A 21,486-nucleotide genomic window follows, 5' to 3' on the forward strand; every position below is an offset into this window, starting at 1 on the left:
GGAAGACGCTAGGGGCTGGGGGGCTGGGGGCAGGGGGCGCCGGGACTGGCACCTGAAGCAGGGCAGTTTCTGGGGGCCCCCTCCCCCTGGCGGGGCTGCCGAGGCGATGACGCACCCCCGGGCGCGGGGGGCACAGCTTTCCCTGGGCGCCTCGTCTCGGTTGGGCGGGCAGCAGCCAGCACACCGACAAGCCCTGCGCCGCCGCCGAGGAGGGGGGGGGGGGGAACGCGTTGGCTGGTGTGGAAATGAAGCCTGTTGGACTAAGTGACACAACACGCCAGCCAGCCCCGGGTGAAGGCGAGGGGGGTATCACCCAGCCTAGAATCCTCGCTCTCCTCGAATTGTAAACGCACAGGCTGGAGAGTCCCCCGTCTGATAAGAGATTAGTCCGTGGGCTACAGCAGGCAAATAACAATGGTTGATTTATTTATTTCTCTTTCCTTGCCTGACCGGCCAGGCCCTGTCCAAATTAGCATTCTGCTGTTGCAGAGGGGAGGGGGGGGGGTCTCCCCTCTCTTTTTATTTTATGAAGTAATAATTATTCATTAGTAGATTTTGTTAGTCTTTATGCAATAAAATAGGATGTGATCTGGAGATCAAAAGAAAATAGTAAAGACTCTAACAAGTCCTTAGTCCTCACAGAAAAAAAAGAGAGAGAGAGAGAGAGAGAGAGAGAAAATACCACGTTCCTGGCAGGGGTAAATTCGTGACCAGGGATAATGCCGTATTTTGTGACATAGATTTTGACCCAGTGACTGGGTTTTCTTTTTCTTTTTCAGAGCAAGAGGCCGTCTAAACAGCATCTTTTCTGATTGTTGGGTTCCCTGCAAAACACCTTACTTCGGGTGGGCCACCATCCTGAAGGGCAGAGGCCCCCCTGAAAGTGCCAGGGGGCACTGCCAGGCAGGACCCAAGGACTGGCCATCGGGGGCATCCTCGCTGACCCCTCCGTTAAGCTCACAGGAACACTGTCAGCCAAACGACAGCTTCTGAACCGAGCCATCAGCGTGCCAGGCACAGCTCACTTTGCAGGCTAATCAAAATGCTTTCTGAAGAAAAGCAAATTAATGACAGCGCCGCTTCATTTTTTGTTGTTCCGTTTTGCAACGCCATCAATAACTATAACGTCTTCCCTGTGCCAAACACGAGGCCCCGGCCAGGCTGGTTCTTTCTACTCCTCACCCCCCAACACCCCGGGACTCCCGCATCCCATCAATGTAGGGGGAAGACAATAGCATGTTTAAGCTTAAGGGAATGGATCTGGGCAATCTGGGGACCACAGGCTGGCATTTCACGCGGGGTTTTCTTAGGGGGTTGGGGCACTAGTTAGTCTGAAAAATCATTGCTGTCTATGTTGTCTCAGAAATCACAGTTATCAGACAAGGTTAGCTTTACAGATAAAATGTTTCCTCTTTTCTGTCTTTCTTTTTCTTTACTTTCTGCCTGTCTTCTTTTTTTTTTTTTTTTTTAATTTGGCAATTCACAGAATCCAAAGGAAAGCGACTCCACAAAACATAGATGGAATAAAAGGTCAAAGAGTCTGCCTCTCCAGCCCTGACTCTCCCTCTCTCAGACCAGACTTTCTGTCTGCCTCCAATCACGTGCTACCCTGACGGGGGTTCACCCCGCTTTCCTTCGTGTTTGGCCCCCTCGCTGGCATTGCAAAAACCTGCAAATGTCCCCCATAAGAGGACAGAATATTTCCTTCAGCTCATTTTCAGACGAAGCATGATAAATAATACATGGTACTTTAATAAGACCTTATCTGAATGGTTTAATGAAAAACAAATACATTATGTAAGGAACCAATAACTGCTCTCGGCTGCCCTGAGCCAACCCTGGTTTTCCAGTCGGTTTCCTCCCCAAACTTGAAAACCCTCAGTGGTGATGGGATTCCTACAGACCCATTTTGCAATAATGGCTCTGGCTTCCGCTTCAACTTAGGTCTTCACAGTCAGGTGCTTTGGAAGGTCTGCAGAGTGAGACAAGGGGATCCTGACCTTCTAAATGCATCTCAAAATGATCTGGAGGTAGGCTCCGTTCTCCGAACAGCCACATCCCAACATCCCCACACAAGCAAGATTATGCACAAAGCACACACCCTATCCACAAGGTACCTGCTTACAGGAACAGGTAGGAAAGACTTCACAGTGGTGAATAACAGTGCACATTAATCAGGAACAGAACCCTGGGTGATCTCAGATCAAGTGGTAACACCATAGTTGCCACTATTGCTCACTTGATGGCAAAACTCTGCCAGCCTTTTAAGTAGCATCTGAGGATGCTGAATTGGAATCCCATCTCAACAAAAACTGAGAAAGAGCCCCATCAATGCTATTAGCTCCCAAATGATTCCTCTGCGGCAGTAAATGGGAGAGGTGGTGGTGGGGGGGATACTCTTCTCTCTACAAAGCATTCCTGGGCACTCAGGATCACTTGGGTGGCTATACCACATGCACAATCAAGAGCCACCCTCCTGCCTTTCAGCCACAAGGACCCTTAACTGAATGGCTGTGCATACATACCCTGTAGGGAGCAGAAAGAGAGCTGGAAAACCTACCATGGACAACGCCACCTTCAAATGACAATTCCTTGGGCAGAAGGCCATTTTAATTTGCTCCATACAACAGGATTTGCATCTGGCCCTCCCCTCAAATATGCCAGCTATTTAAATGAATACAGGAAATTGTTGTTGCTTTTTCCTTTCTTACATAATTCCCCGTTATTGTTTCCTAAGGCTTCAGAAAGGCAGATCTCTAGCCTAAGGACGATCTTCCATGGGGAGGGCCACTCCTCAGAACAAATGCAACTCCAGTTAGACCAAAGGAAGGAGTTCTTGGTCTCAGATGTAATCATCCAAACTGGCGTTAGCACATGACAATGGCAAGGAGTGGTTTCAATGTTACTCTTTCGTCCAAATTTTGATAAAAGCAGCTACATCGTCTGAATCTTCAGTAAAGTAAGGATGAAAGTATCTGTAAAAAAAAAACCCCACTTGATTATCTATTGTCTTTATCTCAAGCACTTTGAGTCACTTACTTGTTGAAACACTTCAACTGTACTTGGTTAGCCTTGATGACACTTCAGGCACTGTTCTGGTCCTTAGGGCTATGTCCACAGGGCAAGGCAGAGATCCCTGAGATCACAGAGCTTACAATCTCATGGGGGCGGGGGCAGAAATAAACAATAAAGATGAGAAAGATGAAGTTGCACAGAACATAGAAAGTGTGAGTGCTGTGGAAAAAAGTCAAAGGAAGGACAGGATCAGGGGGTCGGGGACACCTGTGATTAGGAGGGTGTGGGGCAGGCTGCAGCAGCGCTCTGGAGAGCCTGCTTGCTCTGCAGACACAGCTGCGGCTTGAAAAGAGCCTCCTGCTCATCCTCATCCCTCCCCGTCTGTCTGGCTGCCGAGCCCCCGATTCACCGAGGATATTCACTCTGCAGCTCTTCTGGGGCAGTGTACTGAGAGTGGCGGTGGGAAGTTTGGCACTTCTAACGACTAAAAATTGAAAGCTTTCTCACCTGCAGGTTTAACTACCTGCAGTACGGGATTTAATGCACTGACAGACAGTAGGCGCTGAGAGAGTGTCGGATTGGTGGAAAGATGAATGCATGGGTGAATGCAACAGGAATTTGGACCGAATGACGATGACCCATTGTGATCTCTTTCTGTTCAAGAAATCCAAGAATTCTGAGGTTAAAAAAAAAAAAAATTATTGGATTTTACCTCTCTGTATGTTAAACTGGCCCCTTGGCCTTCGGTGTGAAGTCTTAGCTCCCCACGGTGTCCCTCTGAGCTACTGCGGGAGCCCTGTATCTAGGGACGGTTTTCCTGGCAAAGACATGCTCACACCGAGGCACAGAGTTAGAGGGCCGGGAATTTGGCCGCTGTCAGATTAGCACTGTATTATTCCTTCAGGGTAAAGAGCTGTGGCTCTGGCCAAACCAGTGCCATAGGGTTTGGATACAACTGCTTTGCCTGCAAGGACAGGACCAAGGCTGGAGCTCAGTGGCTGCTTCTGGGTCACGGACCCCCCCAACCCCTCCAGCTCTCTGGGTGGGAGGTGTTCGTGAAACCAAGACTCACAGGACAGAGATACAAGTACAAGCGGCGCCCCGTTGGCAGCTTGCTCTCGCTACAGAAGCCCTTTCAAAATTAGGTTGCTTGTTTATACTGCAGTGTTTTGTCCACAAGAGCGGCATCAATTAATAAATATAACCAACTAATTAAACAAATGAAAACACCCACCAATACGCTGTAGAATTCACATGGTGGAGAAATGGGTCATCTCAGACACAGAGGGTGACGCTCAAAATTGGTAGGGTGCTGGAGGTGACAGGTTGGCACCCACGTTCAAAATTTAAAATACGCATATTTTTTTTTCTAGCTAATTATTCCAGTTCCAGTTTTCTGTCTTGCAGAAAACCTGAGGTGGGCACAGAGGTGCGTGGCCGAGGCTATTCCTTCCAGCTCTGCTTGTACAGCAACAAGGCAGCGGTGAGCACAGTCTGGCACATACACAGACGCAGCTGTTAAAAAGAATGAGGTGTGTCTATGTGTTTTCCCTTGGAAAACATCTCTAGGAAAAGGCTATATAATGTTTCCGGGTATACATAATAAAATTTTATATGCAAAAACCAAAATCAACCCCAAATCACAAAATCCTACAATCTCTATACCTGTGTGTATGACTGTGTCTTGGTGTGTGTAGACAGACACAGGGACAAAAGTGGTGGCATGCCCAGGTCGAGGTATTCCAGGTCTAGAGAAACGCAAATCCTAGGTGTATGCCCAAGATTTTCTAGTTGTAGGCCTACGTGAATGTGGCCATGTGAATTAAACACTTGGAGCCTCAGTTTTCTAATCTGGAAAATGGGACTAATAATAGCTCCGTCTCAGAACTGCAATGATTCTCAGATTTTATTTCTCTAATTCATGAACTCTTGCAATGAATGTTTAAAAACAACAGAAGGATTGCATGAAATCAATGACTTTCTTTTTGGCCAAGTTAGTATATTCACACACACACACACACACACACACACACACACACACACACCATCTGCTATCATCATCATTTCATAACAGAAAGGGCATTTTGTACCAAAAAAAGTAAGAAGGACATAATCTGAACATAAAGGACAGCCCTTTGAATTGATTCAATTTAGGTCTATTAAAATTTTCACCAAATTGCCCTTAATTTTCTCATTTAGCTGCAGTCTGTTGAAAATGTCATTATGGAATCCGATGAATCCATGGGTCAGCGTTTGGGAACCACCGAGATGATGAATGCAAAGTGCTTCTTAAAGGGCACTGGCACAGCAAGAACCGAAAACACATGCTAACCGTGGTGGGGACGCTGGAGCACCGTGAACGCTCACACTCATTAGATCGGCATCACTACCCTCTCCACCCTCCCGGGCTCAGGGCAGTGAAACTAACCAAACACCTTTCTCACGTCGGAGTGCCCCAAACCACTGAGAGCCATGCCTTTCTCCTGGGAGAGGCTCATTAAAGGTCGGGTGAGTTGAATTTGTGGGATCACCAGAGTTTATTCATTTTCCTCCATGACACAGTGGTTGCAGCCCTTCTCCTTCCAGGCCACCTGATGCACGATGACCGCGATGGCAGGCTGGGGACACTTCCCGGCCCCCGTGCGGGCTTACAGAATACTGTAGAGTGGGGAACAGAGCTTCCGGAGTCTCAGTGCTTTGGTGCGAAGGCTCCGCTCCCTACGTCTACCGCTGCTATCAACTGTCTGTGGACGTATAAGCCAACAAAGTCCCGGTTTCTTTCTCTCTAAGAGAAAATCGTTTTCATGTTGCCTTCCAAATTACATCATTAAAATGTTTTAAAAAATGGAACGTGGGTAAATTCTGAGATTGGTCTGTGTCATCTAGTAACCACCCCATGCATATTGGCAACCATTATTATGAGTTATCTTTATTAACCCCAACCTGTTGACAACAGACATTCCTCATTTTCTTTAATTTAATTTTACTGTATTTTCTAAAACTGACACAAACAAGACCAACGAAGACAACACCTTTATGGAACAACTAACTTCAAGTGGAATTTGGTTGGGAGGGGTAATTATTTTCAAGTGACATGGCATTTGTATGAGCGAGCGTTGACATCACCTTTCTGCCCCAGACTTCTGAATACACACAATTTCTTTAATCTAGCTAATGAATCAGATGGACACAAACTCTCACAGTCATCCTTGTCAACTAAACTCTTCCCAGCTGGATTGCACAAAATGTCAAGTGTTTTCCTACTTTTTGGAGATTGACGAGAGCAACACACATATAGAGATTCCCTCCAGCAGGCACAGTAATTAACCCGTGCATATTTTGATCTACCCCATACCCCCTAAGGTAGGTTTTTAGAGCCCCAATTTACAGAAGAAGAGAGCAAGGCTGCTAGAAGTATACGCTTTGCTTTGCAAATAAGAGATGGCGATGGTGTTTCCAATCAGGTCTGTTGCACAGAAAAGCCGGCAGGAGCCTTTCCATCACCGCGCTGTGCCAGCTGCAGCAGAGATGCTGACGGCCAAATCAGCATCATTTTGTTCATCATCTGCAATACCTACACCTAGCAAGCACTTCTCGGAGGCATTGCTCTATGTCACTTCAGCTGCAAGATTTCCTTTGCTTAGGAATCTATTGCTGACCCTGGGCACCCACCTCATTGGAGAGTAGAAAGTTCCCTAGCTTTCCAGTTCCCTGCTTCTTGCAGGAGGAGGAAGTCCCACCACCCACAGTCTATCTTGAGCTCTTCAAAAGTAGAGACCCCGTCTCTATTCTCATTTGCGAACACCGCCCTCTCACCTCTCCTGTTAAAAGTGACAGGTTATAGAACCGATATTCTACCAGCGTAGCCAACTGACACCTGTCAGGTGAGACCCAAGACATACCAGGCAGAATCCTACATCTTACAACACCCAGAGCAAACAAACAACTTAAGTCCCCAGAGGGGCTTTCCTGAAACAATAGATTGCAGGAGGGGAGGGTAAGGGAGGGTGCAGCGTTTGGCACTTGTGAGGGTAGGAGGCAAGTCTGTTTCCAGTGCACAGGACAGAATGTTAGAGCGTGGGACAAGGGACAGTAGGTGGCAGAGACAAAAACAGCTAAGTGGTGATTTCTCCTAATTAACAAGTAAGTGGGTGGGGAGGTCTACTTTGGGAAGCCTCCACACCCCACCCACTCTGTGTTGCGACTTTCTGGAACTTGAGCAAATTTGAAGGCAAACAAAGTCTGCAGAAGATTCTATTTTTTCCCCCGTAACAAGCTCGGCTTCAGGGTTCTCTGACCCCGTAAATGCTCAGAAATGTTTATCTTTATGCAACACGCATCACCCTCCAGCATGTCCTACTAGAAACAACTTCACCTCTAACGTCTCAAGTTCTGGAAGAATCCCTTTTGACCTTAACCTGCCCAAGGTCCTCGCTTGGCACATGGACAAGAGCCACCACAGGGGTCCTCAGTTCCTGCCATTATTGGCATACCTTCAAAGGCTGGTGATTAGGGGTAGTAAACTAGGAAGAAGGTAAGGACTCAGAACAAAAATAGGTTAGTCTGCAAGTATTGGAATGTTACATAGCAAATGAACTGGGTACTGGGTGAAAACCTGCCTGGTTCTCAAAATTTCACCTTCAACGCTTCAAGCACACAATTTCTGCAATTCCAGGTCTTAGTCTCCAAACTGCAGTTCCCAATGACAGGCACCTGATACTCTAGAGCTTCATCCACGCTGCTAGCTCCAGTTTCTGTGTCCCCATGTCTGGGTCACATCACGAGATGCGCACATGCAGCTCAGCCCCTCACCGTGTCCCACGACATACCCACGTGTACCAGGGAAGTCCGAGTTTAGTAGTCATGAAAACTGGGGAGAGAGAAAGAGTAAGAAAGAGACATGGTTCCCATCTTCAGAACATGATTCTAGAAGGATCTGTGGCCCCATCTTTTCAAATGACACTTGGCTATTCTACCACCATTGACTTTGATCAGACTCTCCTGGGCCCAGACTTTCTCTACCATATTTCTATTTCTTCTCGCTCTTCTCTTGGAAGCCGGAGAGCAAACGGTCATTTCCACTGCTCTGTCCCATGTTTCCTTCTCCCTGAAAGTTTGACATCAGCTTCCCTGTGCCCTTGAGGGGCTCACTTTCTCACCAAGTCTGCGTCAAGCCATTTTCCCAAGCCAAAACAATACACTGCAGAAGATGACTTCTTGGGCCGCTATTATAAAAAGCATTTTCTTCACTTGGTTTTAGAGAGACTGTTTCAACACTCTTCCAGCTCAGTGGCCTGTACGAAAAACCCTGCATTCCCCCCTGGCTGGACCTTGTCATGTATGGGTGCAGCTGAGTTACTGAGTGCACAGTGAACATAAGATCTTGCCTGGTGGCTTCTGTGCTGTTAGGTCTCTTAACTCTTGTACCCCAGTCCTCCTCACCCTGTGAGACCACTTGCCACGATACTCTCTGCACACCTTGGAAGGACTGGCAGCAGATGGCTGGAAACCCCCGCATCCGACTCTCTGTGGGACCCTCATGGGATCTGCAGCCCTGACCCCTCCTCACGGGCTCCCGGACCACCTGTCCCTGAGACAGACTGCTGCATGTCTCCATATGAAGGTCTTATCCCCACTGCCTTTTTATCATTCCCACCCCCCAACAAAATGTCTGTACACGCTTGTCTTCCTTGGTGGACTTGGTATTTGTTCCTGAAAGCACCTCCCTCCCATTCGCATAACCTTGGAACCTCAACATTCGCCCTTCACACCTCCCTCCACTGCTGGGAAGAGCCGACCAACTCCCAGCAGCACCGCTCACTCCCCGGGCTCCCCTCTTTACCTCCCAATTTTCCATCGCTCCTGTTCCAGTGCATCACGTTATCCTCTGTAGCCTAGGTTTAAAAATAATTTTTAAAAAGGCTATGCTTCCCTAATTGGTTCCTTTGCTCTCAGTTCCTCCCAACTCACACTCCACACTGATTCCACAGGGGAATTTTAAACAGACAAAACCAAACATGCCCATCTTCCCCTCAAGAGCCATCGCCGACCCCTCCCACTGCCCAGACCATGATAGCCAAAGCTTTCACCTGGTGTGATACCTCTTATCTTGCAACATTACTGGCACTTCCTTTAACATATCTTTCCCTCTCTCCAGATTCCAGTCACCTCGTGCCTAGTCTTGTAGTCACTCAGGCCCGGTGCATAGGAACACATCTCCCAATCTATGTTCTCGGGCTGAGGCCGCTTTAATGATATGCATGCACAAATCCCAGAGTATCCGGTGCGGAATGAAATAAATAATCCCGGAATGAAACATGCACCTTTGTGTGTTTGCAATGTCGAGGTGGAGATGAGGACGACAGGACCTGGGAGTGTTTCCCTTCACTCTTCCCAAGGGCAGTGCTGGGTACACACTGATAGCGCTACATTACCCAGGAGGATGCCGGAACTCAAAGGGCTTATGTAAGCATCCTGCGTATAAATGGGCCAGCCAGTGTGGACAGTGAGTTCCCTGTCTGTTTACTGTCTATCTCCTGCCACCCTGGTCTGCGCAGACTGGCACGCACGTGGTCTACGAGAACCTTTTCCTCTCAACGTGGCATCTCCGTCGCCTCAGAACAACAGCTGGCTTAGGGTAGCAGCTGCTTGTTAAGTATGGGTCAAATCAATTGTGAAAACTTAGAAAGGACAGCAAAAGCCCTCCTCTACCTCTAACCTTCAGAGATCCATTTCATTCCCGATCATTGACTTGTTCATTCACTCACTCATCTTGAATGTACTCCCTCTGTGCCAAGCACAGTGCTGAGCCTGGAGGTTCAGAACAGGAGATGATACTTACCTCCTATATTAACCAGATAGTTTTAGGTCATCTGGTTCAAAAAATTATCTTTTGCAACTCTGTATCAGCACGTGAATCAGCATGTTCTCAACACTATGCTATAAAGTCAAATACTGAAGTGAATTAGATGATGAGGCTTATTGAAAACGGTGTTAGTTATCCATACCCCCAATTTTGAAATTGATATTCATCAAGACTGCCTTATTTTCTCACTGATTGGCTTTATACTAAATGTTCCACGTTGGAATTTATCTAACTCATCTCTTTTATAAGTGGAGTTCTGTGCAGAATGTATTTGGGAAAGGGTTGCTACTGGTGTCAACGCACAGGCACGTGCATTGGAGAACCACAGGTTTGCTATCACCCCTGAAGGCTTAGCTGATTGGTCTACCCTCTAGAGGGAAAAAGGAAAAGGTGATATTCTGGGGCTACAGCCTTCTCTACCCTCACATCGCATTCTTGACCCAGAAGTGGATGGCAATGAGGACTGGGAGGCAGACCGCCTGGTTCTGAACCTTGGATATGTGTTTGGTACAGCCTGGATGACCTTTGGCAAGTTACCTAAATGTTCTGGGACATGGCGTCCTCATTTATAATATAGAAAAAGCATGTGTGCCTTTTTACAATTCAGATGACATAGAATTCCACGTGCAAAACTTCTTAGTGCAAACCCTGGCGCCTCGCAAGTGTACTATGCATGGGAGCTTCGTAGCTTCCTGGTGACAGCGATGAGGATGAGGAGGATGGGACCATCACTGGTGGGCACTGGTGATGGTGGCGGCGGCGGTGGTGGTGGGATGGTGGTGATAGGGTTGTTGTTGGCTGTAAACTCAAGGATAAGGCGAAGTATGTCAGCCTCCGTGCGAAAGACAGCTCCATTCCCTCCAGCTGGAGAGCCAGGGCGTCATTCTTTGTACCTCTTCCAGGAAAGCCCACTGTTAGTTGGCTCTCCCGCCCTCCTCTCTTACCTCTAGTGTTTCCAGCTATAGAAGTGATTGGAATTGCTCTTACTACCTTGACTCCCCCGTCTCTCCCTCCTCAGAACTGGGCCACAGACATCTCTAAGAGGCCTCTCTTGTATAGCAAGCAGGAGCTGACACCACTGTTCGCTGGGATTACTCTAGGGGATGTTAATATTTTATGACCTCTTTAGCGAAACACCGAACTCCAGGGTGCTGATACTGCCTCCTGCTATCACTCAGGTTCTCAGCAGGCTCTGCTCTCCCTTCCTCCAGCCCCCGACTCTCTCCAGCCAAGGCAACCTCATCGTTTCTGCCCCCACTGACATTCTCCTATCAAGACCCACATAATTCAAAGAAATGCCAAAAAATAATAATAATAATAACAACGCTAAGAATTATTGAGGATTTACTCTGTGCTAGATGCTATGGCAAATATTTTAGAATCATTATCCCACGCCTTCTTCTTGGAAACCCATTTTATAGACGAGAAAACTGAGGGCAGGAGAAGAAACCCTTCAAATCTATACACTTAGGCCCTGACTTGGGTCTGTGTGATTTCCCTGCCTCTGATCTTCTGCTTTATTGAATAATGCCATTCTAAAATAGATGGCAAAGTAGAATGTCTGAAAGTTGAATGCTTGGTAAAAGAGTTCTCTGAGACTCTGTTTCCTCCCGCCCCAAGTTAAATGGAGTTACAGGCCCTGGCCAGTTGGCTCAGTGGTAGAGCGTCGGCCTGGCATGCAGGAGTCCTGGGTTCGATTCCTGGCCAGGGCACACAGGAGAAGTGCCCATCTGCTTCTCCACTCCTCCCCCTCTCCTTCCTCTCTGTCTCTCTCTTCCCCTCCTGCAGTCGGGATTCCATTGGAGCGGGGTTGGCCTGGGTGCTGAGGATGGCTCTATGGCCTCTGCCTCAGGCACTAGAATGGCTCTAGTTGCGACAGAGCAACGCCCCAGATGGGCAGGGCATTACCCCCTGGTGGGCGTGCCGGGTGATCCCGGTCAGGCACATGTGGGAGTCTGTCTGACTGCCTCCCCGTTTCCAACTTCAGAAAATAAATGGAGTTACAAAATGCCACAACTATGGTTCAGGTAAACCACCCCAGGTTCTCTCTGTTGACACAGAAACACGGGCCAAGGTCAACGAAGATTGGGTCTTGACCCAATGCCTGAAGGGGTCAGGTGGCTGTGTTTCCCTTTTCCTTCCTCAGAGCTTGAGGAAAATGATCTCAGCCAGCAAACACCCATAGGGTACAGTTTTGATTTTTGCTTAAAAAAACAACAACGTACAAACAACACCTTTACTGCCCATTTCATTGGGACCATGGTCCCCAGTTGTGGGACTAAAATAGAGAAAACTTGTTTATACAGCAGCAAAATGCATATGACAGGGAGGATGGAGTATATACATAGGCATTCATATTTCCCCGTTATGATCTAATGTATGGAAAATCAATCTGTATCTATAATTTACACTCTGCGCTTCTAAGTTTATCTCCTAGATCTAAGTCTGTCTATCTATCTATCTATCTATCTATCTATCTATCTATCTATCTAGATGCAGCTAAAGATTCAAGGACACAACCCAAAAGGTGAGAGTTTGGTTAAGACTGCTGGTCATTTTTATTACTTTTTTATTGCTTATCTGTAGTGACCAATGTTCTGTAATAAACATGGGGTCATTTCATAATGAGGAAAGAGGAGGATTTCCTCTTATTATTCCTTTTATTTTCCTCTCTTTCTCTTTTTTAAAGTGGTCCAAACTAAGGAGTGAACACCCTCCCCCATCATTGGGGGGAGGGTCAGAGTCTCACCAAGAGGGGAAGAGAAGTGGTGAAAAATGACCTTTGACTCCCTCAGGAGCCCAGCAGTTCGGAGCTAGTTTAATGGTGACTCTAGAAGGAGGCAGCGGGCCCTCTCGCCGAGTTCCTGAGCATGGCGGCTCTCCACGCAAGCCTAATTATAGTCACCAAAGAAGTTTCTTCCCCGTCTCTCTGGGTCCTGCGTGACAGCTCATCATTCCAGTGGCATTTTTTGTCGAGAAAACCTCATTTCTATTTTTATTATGAGGACTGCTTGTCTTTACTAGCTCTTAGTGCATAGATCAAGACATTATGAAGACCTGTGCTTTCCTCGGGCAAATGAGAATTACTAATTTTCTCTCTCTATTAAGTCCTGTGCACTGTGAGTCGGCTTCACCAATATTTATTTCTCACGCTAAGATCGTGACGATCCTGGGAACAGGCTTAACCTGTGACGTGCCACTCACCTTCACACCCCAGAGGCTGTTATCATATATTGTCTGTGCCCATTTTCAACAGAGAGAGCAGCCAGATAGCCTCACCACGGAAGGACAGTCGTGTTTAAAGTAGAAAGCGCAACTCCCATCCTGCCGCTTTTGAACGTATTCATGAGATAGGGGTTTTCTCTAACGAAAGAACTCAGACTCTTGGAACCCTATAAAGCTACATAATGTTCGTGTGATGGCAAAGGTGGAGGGGTGTGAAAGTTCAGTCTTGTCACCGCAGTCCTCTCTGATAATGCTAACATGGTGAGAAAACATTTTCCCACTATTAGAGGTTTCTCTAGGCTAAGCATTCCAAAAAATGATTTACACGCATTATTTTACTTACTCCCCTGCCAAAATTTTTATTCATGCATTCCCTCATTCATTCCTTATTTAATTCATATATAAATATTTATAGACTAGTGAATTATATTCTAAGCATTGCGCAATGTCCCCAGCATACAGCGATTAGATGTACAAACAAGCAGACAAACAAACAAAACTCAGCCTGCTTACTCTGGTGGAACTTAACTTTTACTGGCAGAGATTTTAAAAATCAATTCAGTCAGTTTCTTATAAAACTAATGTCCCAGCAATTTCACTCTTGAGCATTTATCCCAGAAAAAGGAAAACTATGTCCACACAAAATGCGAAGTTTTAGTTATAATAGCTAAAGATATGAATCAGTCCAGATAGCCTTCCACAAATGAACAGTTAAATAAATGGCAGTACATCCATACTGCTGTGGAGTACTACTCAGCAGGGAAAAAGCAACTACTGAAATACTCAGCAGCTTGGAAGAATCTCTGGGGAATTATGCTGCACAAACAACATAGTCAACTCTAAAAAGGTTATGTGCTAACTGCTTCCATTTTTGAAATGCCTGAATTTTAAAAATGGAGAACAGATCAGTGTTGGCCAGGAGTTAGGAACTGGAGGAGTTAGGAGGGAGGTGTGAGTGATTAAAAAGAACAGCACAGAGAATTGTTCTGGATCTCAGCTATGGTGATATGGACCCACCACTCTGCCCATGTGACATAATCGCATGGATATAAACATATGTCCCACCCTCCACACACAGAGAATAATGCAAGTAAAACTGGGGAAATCTTCATAAAGTCAGGAGATTATACCAATATCAAAATCCTGGTTGTGATAACGTATTATAATTTTGCCAAATGTTACTTACCACTGGAGGAAGTCGAGTGAAAGGCACATGGAATCTCTCAATATTTTTCTCACAACTGTGTGTGACTCTCCAATGATCTCAATGAAATGTCCATTAAAACAAAACAAAACAAATGATACAGTTGCTTTTATCAGGCCCGTTGTGATAAAGGCTATAAAGGAAAAGAACAAGGTTTAAATACTTTTTTAAAGGGGATTATATATATATAAATATATATATATTTATATATATATATTTATATATATATATATATATATCAGCGGCCGGATTTAGACAGGGTGAGGGAAGACTTTCGTGAAGAGGTGCCATCTCATTGGGTGATAGAAGGATGAGAAGTTGGCAAGGAGAAGAGTGGGTGGCAGAGTGTTCCAGGAAAGGAAACAGTGTGCGCGGGGGTGCAGAGGAGGGTGTGCCCGCTCGGGGAAGAGAAACAGAAGCACCACGGAAAGGAGGGAGGTCTAGTGCCACAAAGAGGCAGAACCTAGGGGTTGCGGGGCCTCTAGTGATTGATGTCCCTACCCCCTGCGTGGGGGCGGTTAGCCTACCAACCTTCTGTTGCAGGAAAGTGAGGCTAAGACAATCTACTTGAGGTCACAAAAGTAAGGGAATGTCAGGCCTGCAATTCAACATCAGAGCGCCGACTATGTCCACTCTCTCCCCCTAGGAAAACATCTTGAAATATACACTCATTGACCCGTCAATCTCACTGCTAGATCTTTACACAAGAAAACAAAAATTTTACATCCCCGAAAATGCCTGTACACTAATGTTTATAGCAACTTTCATAATGGGTAAAAAAAACTAGCAGCAACTTTAAAATCCTTCCATTGTTGAGTAGATGAATCACGGTGCATTCAGACAGAGAATGCTACTTAGCAATAAAAGGGAAGAATAAACTATTGATAGACACCAGCGCATAAATGAATCTCAAATTCATTTCACTGGAAAAAAAAAAGTCAGACTCGAAAGCTACCCACTTATGCTTCCATTTATATGACTTTCTGGAAAAGGCAAAATTATACGAACAGAAAAAGGATTGGTGATTGCTGGACACTGGGGTGGGGCTGACCATAGCAGACCCCAGGGAGTGTTTTGGAATGGCAGATATGTACCATATCCCAATGGTGGTGGTCATTACATCACTGTAGGCTTTTGTCTAAACTTGCAGAACTGTATGCTAACAAGAGCAAGTTTTACTATATGTAAATTATACCTTGATAAACCTGGGTATAATAAAATGATCTTATGGAATGAGCAGATACTCAAGAAAGTCAGAGAAGACCTCCCTTTCACTTTTGAAAAGTTTGATCCGGGCCCCAGGAGACAGCAATATTAATGAGTTTAATCTGCAGACAATGCAATGAAAAGGAATTGAATGAGGAGACAGCTGCTGGGGAGGGTGGGCGAGGGGTGACCACCTCTTCCTACTATTGGGATCCGTAGATGGAGCAAAGGACTGGGAGACAGAACTCCTGAATCTCCCCACCGGGAAGTGACCCAAGCTCCCTAAAACAGGGGTGTGCTTATTTGACAAGGAAGGTGAAGGTGGATGAGTCAAGGGATGAGTTCCTTTTCTTGTCTTTGCAGAAGACCAAACCGTATGCTCTGGGGTCTCCAAAGACACTCAGCGCTGGGATTCCCAAGTCAGTCCTCTTTCCATAGTCTGTGTGTCCTGCTCCAAATGAAGGTCCACCCAGGGGAGGAACCAGATGCACTCTCGGCAACTAACACAGGGTCAGCCCTCGGGCCAGCAAGGGCTCCCGCGCCTGCTGACATGGCCCATTCCCTGCCCTGGATCTCCTCCGCCAGGCCCATGGGTTTCTCAAAGCCCTCTCCCCATGGGGATCCTAATGAGCCCATGATCAATTTCCCTCTCAGCTCTGTGAGTCACTGGGGGCTGCTTCTGAGGCCGTGATGGAACGCGTGGCCATTTCCGGTAGCTGTCTTTCCTCCTGAGGTTTCACATTCGAGAAAGATGAACTCTGAGCCATCTCTGGGGACCAGCTGGTTCAGGTCAGGCAGTATGAGCTGGCACCTTACATCATGCCTGGCCTGCTAGCTAAGCAAATGGATCCATCTGATCAAAGTCTGCCCAAGTCTCACCCCACCACCTCCATGCCAGACCACCCTTCTTCTCTCTTCCCGTGACACTTTATTTTTCTCTCTAGTATTGCCTGTATCATAACATCTGTTCATCGTGCCTTCCTGTATCTGTTTCTTATGCTCCTATTTACCCTGAAGACATCAAACACCATCGGGCAGTCCCGAACTGCTTCTCCAACTGCAACCCAAACACTTGGCTGAGGCCTGAGTGTGACGTGGGCTCTGCGAACGCCTCTTGAATACACGAAGGCTGGAGGGCCAGGTGCGTGCCCGGAGAAACGAATTCAAGAGCAATCCCCCAAAGAGACCACTTGGTGAAACGCAGAAAATATCATTAACTGAAAACAAGACATTTTTGAGAAATTCGCATTTCAGTTTTACCAAAGAGACATTGTAAGCGCTTCGCCCAAGTGACACGTTCTATCCAGAGAAAATGCTGCACTTATTTCTATTACACTGAGGCTTACGCTGGGTATGTCAGAGAGGTTAGACACTCAGCACGGGGTCCCCCATGGACAAAGATCTGTATTTTAAAAAATAGAGACAGAGAAAAGAAAAGAAAAAAAAATACAGTGAGAAAAGAATCTCTAGAAACCTATGGCACATGTATAATCAGAGAGAATAGGACTTTTTACCAGTCTCTCATCAATATTTACATGATCCAATTCAGCTCCTAGGAGAAACATAATCAAAAATAAAAATTTAAGAAGAGAAACAAAAACAAACAAAAAAATAAAACAAGAAGAAAGAGCAACTGAACAATCAAACCTTAACTATCTCTGCTCTCTAAACCCAGTCAGAATAATTCTCTCTTCATGAGATAGATTTAGTCTGAGAACAAGACAACCTTGGCCCTGTTGCATAATTCATTGGCAGCTTTAATCTTCAGAATGACTATTAGTGAACATTTCAGGTTTTATTGCAATTTTTTAAACAAATGATATTTTAAGTTCAAAGTGAATATATCATGAGTTGGCAATTTGTAATACGTTTTCACTAAAAAGGAAATCAAAATAAAGTTCTTTCAGACCTTTGGATGTGAACTGAAGACTTAAAAACAAACTGAATATAAAGCATGTAGGAGAGGAAGTCAGACAGACAGTCGTCAACATGAAACAAATGTCTTCATTAGACAGCACGATCAATTCTAGGAACTGCAAAAGTTTGGATGAACTTCCTTAAAAGGAGATGCTAATAACCAAGGACAAAGTTACATAATTCAAAGGAATATATTAAGTCAATCATCTAAATAGTTTGCCTTCAAAATGTCCAACACCCCATGGTTTGTATATAGATGAGTCTCTATGCCAATATTTTGTTCTTGGGCAAATTTAAGGCTTAACCATCCATCTAAGGACATTGACACACAGGGTCAGTCTCTCTTTCAGTATTAATTATGGAACACTTGTCTATTTAATGAGTGTATTTGCAAATCCAATCAAAAGGTGTGTGAAAGAGGCAGGCGTTTGCACCCGGGCAATTAGTTGAATCCATGTAACAAGCATCACCATATCAACCATTTATTACTGAACACCACATCCATGGAATTTACCTTAGAGTTGTAGAAACTACACAGAACCAAACAGAACTAGGATACATTAAGCCAGTGGTTCTCAAAGTGTGCGCCAGGGTGCACTGGTGCACCCTAGAAGATTTTCAGGTGTGCCCTATGGTATTCCAGAGAAATATGTGCCTGTTGGGGACCAAAAAACCAACGGGGTTTTTGGAGTTTAGATTTTTGGGGGACAGAGGTGTGGGGAATTGGCTGTAAGCTGACAGTCTACCCAACCCCCCACCTCACTTGCTGATTAGGTTGCAAAAGGCTGTTAAGCTGTGGTGCTGGATTGTTTACACTACCCCCCATGTTCCCAAGAAAGATTGGAGGCAAGTTTCTTCTATCCTTTGTTTGGTGTAAAGTTAAGATGATATGTATGGTGGGGTTTTTCTGCACTCAACACAATTAAGAGTAAAAAGAGAGTAATTCTTCAATGTATTGATGAGGAAATAAGAGTTTGCCTTTCAAATATATGCCCAAACATTGAAGAAATCGCTAGGACACATCAGGCTTATGTTTCTCATAAACACAAGAATGAAAAAACTTAACACGTTTGCGCCAGGACCTGCCGAATTTACTAAATCTTACTAAGAATGTATCTATATATATATAACATTTTTGTCTTTTTTTATTTTTTAACCCTTTTTTATGAATTCTAAAAAGCATAATTCAAAAAAATATAACATAAAAATGTTTTTTAATGTCAGAGTAAATTTAATTGTACTGTATTTATTTTGTTTAATTACCATAAAAGCACGCTTGAACTTTACATTTTTTCTTTAATATTTGACTTAATTATTATAACATATTTCTCAGAAATTTGTATATAGTGCGCCTACAATTATTTATAGGATTTTCAATGCGCTCCGACATCAAAAAGCTTGAGAACCACTGCCTTAAGCCATGCCTTTAGCCACCTGTGCAGTGAACTGCACGACAGGTCATGCTAACATTCATCTGTGTTGATCCCAGTAGGGAACTGGCAAGAATTCTTGCCTCCTGTCATTAAAGTCTTCATCTGCCTTAATCTTGGTTCTTTTCTCCTGTTTTCTCCTCCTAACATTTCATATCTATTTTTCCCAAGTTGACCCTTTGGGAAAAGGGGTCTTTCTAGAAGGAGAAGAACAGAAAAGAATTCTCAGACTCTAAGAGGTGGCCATTTTTATTTTAATGGGTATACCCATTTCAGGTTAACTACACTGCTCACCAAAACTTGGGGGGTATCTCAAAATGAATAGGAAGTGATGAAAAAAAATCCCCTAATTTTTTTGTGAGCAATATAGTATTCCCATGTCTTTTACACAGGACTCAGGTTCCTTGTGCTATGTTAATTAAATATCTTGACTATTCTTTGTCAAATGAAGTCTTACGACTATGGTTTTTGGGTGGGTACATGTCCTGGTAAACTCTTTTCAAGCTTCTTGGGTATTTAAAGAACCCATCTGTTGATGAAAAATAAACAACAACAACTAACAACCATCCAGATTGAAACACTTGTAATTTATAAAGGCGTCAAGACTGTGTCAGTTATAACGACCGCTAGTTCCATTGACTAGTGTAACTAACAATCCTAACAATCTGGTGTCCAGTCTGCCTTTATTCTTGAGGCAGCATCCCTGTGGTGGCTCAAAGGAGGGTCAGTCATCCTACCTAGAGATGGGAGGAGCGACGGAGGAGACTTTTGAAGAAGCTCCTGAAGGGAGGAGGAGCATTTGAGACCAAACCATGTGGGATTTATCTTTGAGTCACTATACAAGCATTGCAGTTGAATACCATATTTTGCCTCTTGATAATCCATTCTCATCTTTGTTAATAACCAACAGATACCATTCCTCCAGGATGAATAACTTGAGGGGAAAAAAATCATTAAATAAAAGTCGGTTAATTGCATTTCTTAAGAAATCCAACTTTTTAATGTTCCTTCTGAGAGCAGAGCAGCGGTATAGTCAAAGGATCAATTATCTTTCTTTTTCCTCCCCCCCCCTCCCAAAATCGCAGAATATAACATTTGCTTTCCTTAAAGGGCTGCAGACATTCTCATTTCTTTCCGTAAGGTAACTTGAAAAGGATGCAAAGTTCTACAATCGACCGTTCACCGCACACAAGCTGCTTTTGATTATATTGCCTCACAAACTAGATACTTTGCTGGAAAGCATAAAACTGTTTATCACTAAACATTTGAGATTCTACTCAGATAATTTACACATAATTAGACAGAAGCCCAGACTTCCTAGCAGCAGCATTACCTCCTGTCTCACAGACTATTCTTAAGAACATTTTTTTGGTAGCATAATGAGCATTTTACGAGGATTTGTAATCAGTCTTCACGTAGGTGGGAACAAAGGTGAATTACTCCTCAACACGATCGCATCATTACATAACTCAGCACAGAATAATGATGAGCTAAGGTTGGAAGAGGTAACCTGCCCAGGTATTTGAAGGTATTAGGAAATTCTGGTCTTTTCCAGAGGCATAAAACGAATTAAGTGATCCCTTAGGAAAGCAGAAAAATAAAACAGAAATCAGCCAAGAAAAGAAGCCTCCCACTTCAACTTCCCTATTCCTTTGGTCGCTAACAGGGAAGGACATAAAAAAGACAAAATACAGAGATGAAGAGAAAAGCTAATGGTGTTTTCTATCCATAAAGTCTTAGTTCTCACAGATGTCTAAACTCTTGGGGGTCTAGTCTTGCCTTTTCCAGACATCTCCGGTCCTAAGACACAAACAAATCCTTGGTAGGGAAGACTAAACCAGCTGTCCCCAAACAGGCTGACCATCACTCAAATATACACAGTCATCAGGAGGCAGAAGAAGAAAGTCAGGGGGGTGTGGGGGAAAGTGTCACCACTTCATGACCCAGAGACCGCAGCCAGAAATAGCCCGGCTTCCCGATACTGCGTTGCTCTGAAGCTGTGGTTCAGGCCTGGCGCCCAGCCTCCAAGGGGGCTTTCAAACTTGCCACCTTGCCTGGTCCCTTTGAACCTGCAAAGCTGGGTCGTCTGGTTTCCATTTATGGATAAGGAATTCTGTTTTGGTTTCTCTTTCTTGCCCTTTTCAACCAGAGAGGGTCTGTATCATGCTTTGTTGCATGAAATTGGAGCAGCTTATCGCTTCAGCTATATCCAGTTTATAACAGGACACAGCTATGGGGTGGCTTTCCAGATTATGGACAAGGAGAACCACCAAGGCCAAACCTTACAGTGATCAGATTCTCGGGGCCTGGGCAGGTAGGACTAGGGAGTCACTAAACTGAGCAACGTGGAAAGCTACTGCTTCAAAATAGTCCCTTTGCCATTGCAGATTACAAAGTAGGGTTGGATGCTGGTGGCATACACAATCCAGGTGAAGTCTATTAGTTTTATAACTAGATCTTGGGAGACGGTGTGTCTAGAACTCCAATTGAGTTCCCTTTGTTGATCTGAGTTCAATGTTTCCTTTCAATGTTTCATCCGCAGTCAGAAGCCTGTCCAGAACAGATTCTTCTTCACTAAAGAAAGCCAACAACTAAAAACAAAACCTAAAAGAATAATTTGTATA

General features: G+C 44.9%; 1 protein-coding gene across 1 annotated transcript in view; it reads right to left on the reverse strand.

Moving 5' to 3' along the window:
• RBFOX1 (RNA binding fox-1 homolog 1) overlaps positions 1-21,486 on the reverse strand; it is a 1,121,108-nt gene that overhangs the window by 393,283 nt on the left and 706,339 nt on the right. The gene's annotated exons all lie outside the window — the stretch shown is intronic.

This window comes from Saccopteryx bilineata, chromosome 4 (assembly GCF_036850765.1).
Source record: "Saccopteryx bilineata isolate mSacBil1 chromosome 4, mSacBil1_pri_phased_curated, whole genome shotgun sequence".
Classification (NCBI taxonomy): Eukaryota; Metazoa; Chordata; class Mammalia; order Chiroptera; family Emballonuridae; genus Saccopteryx; species Saccopteryx bilineata.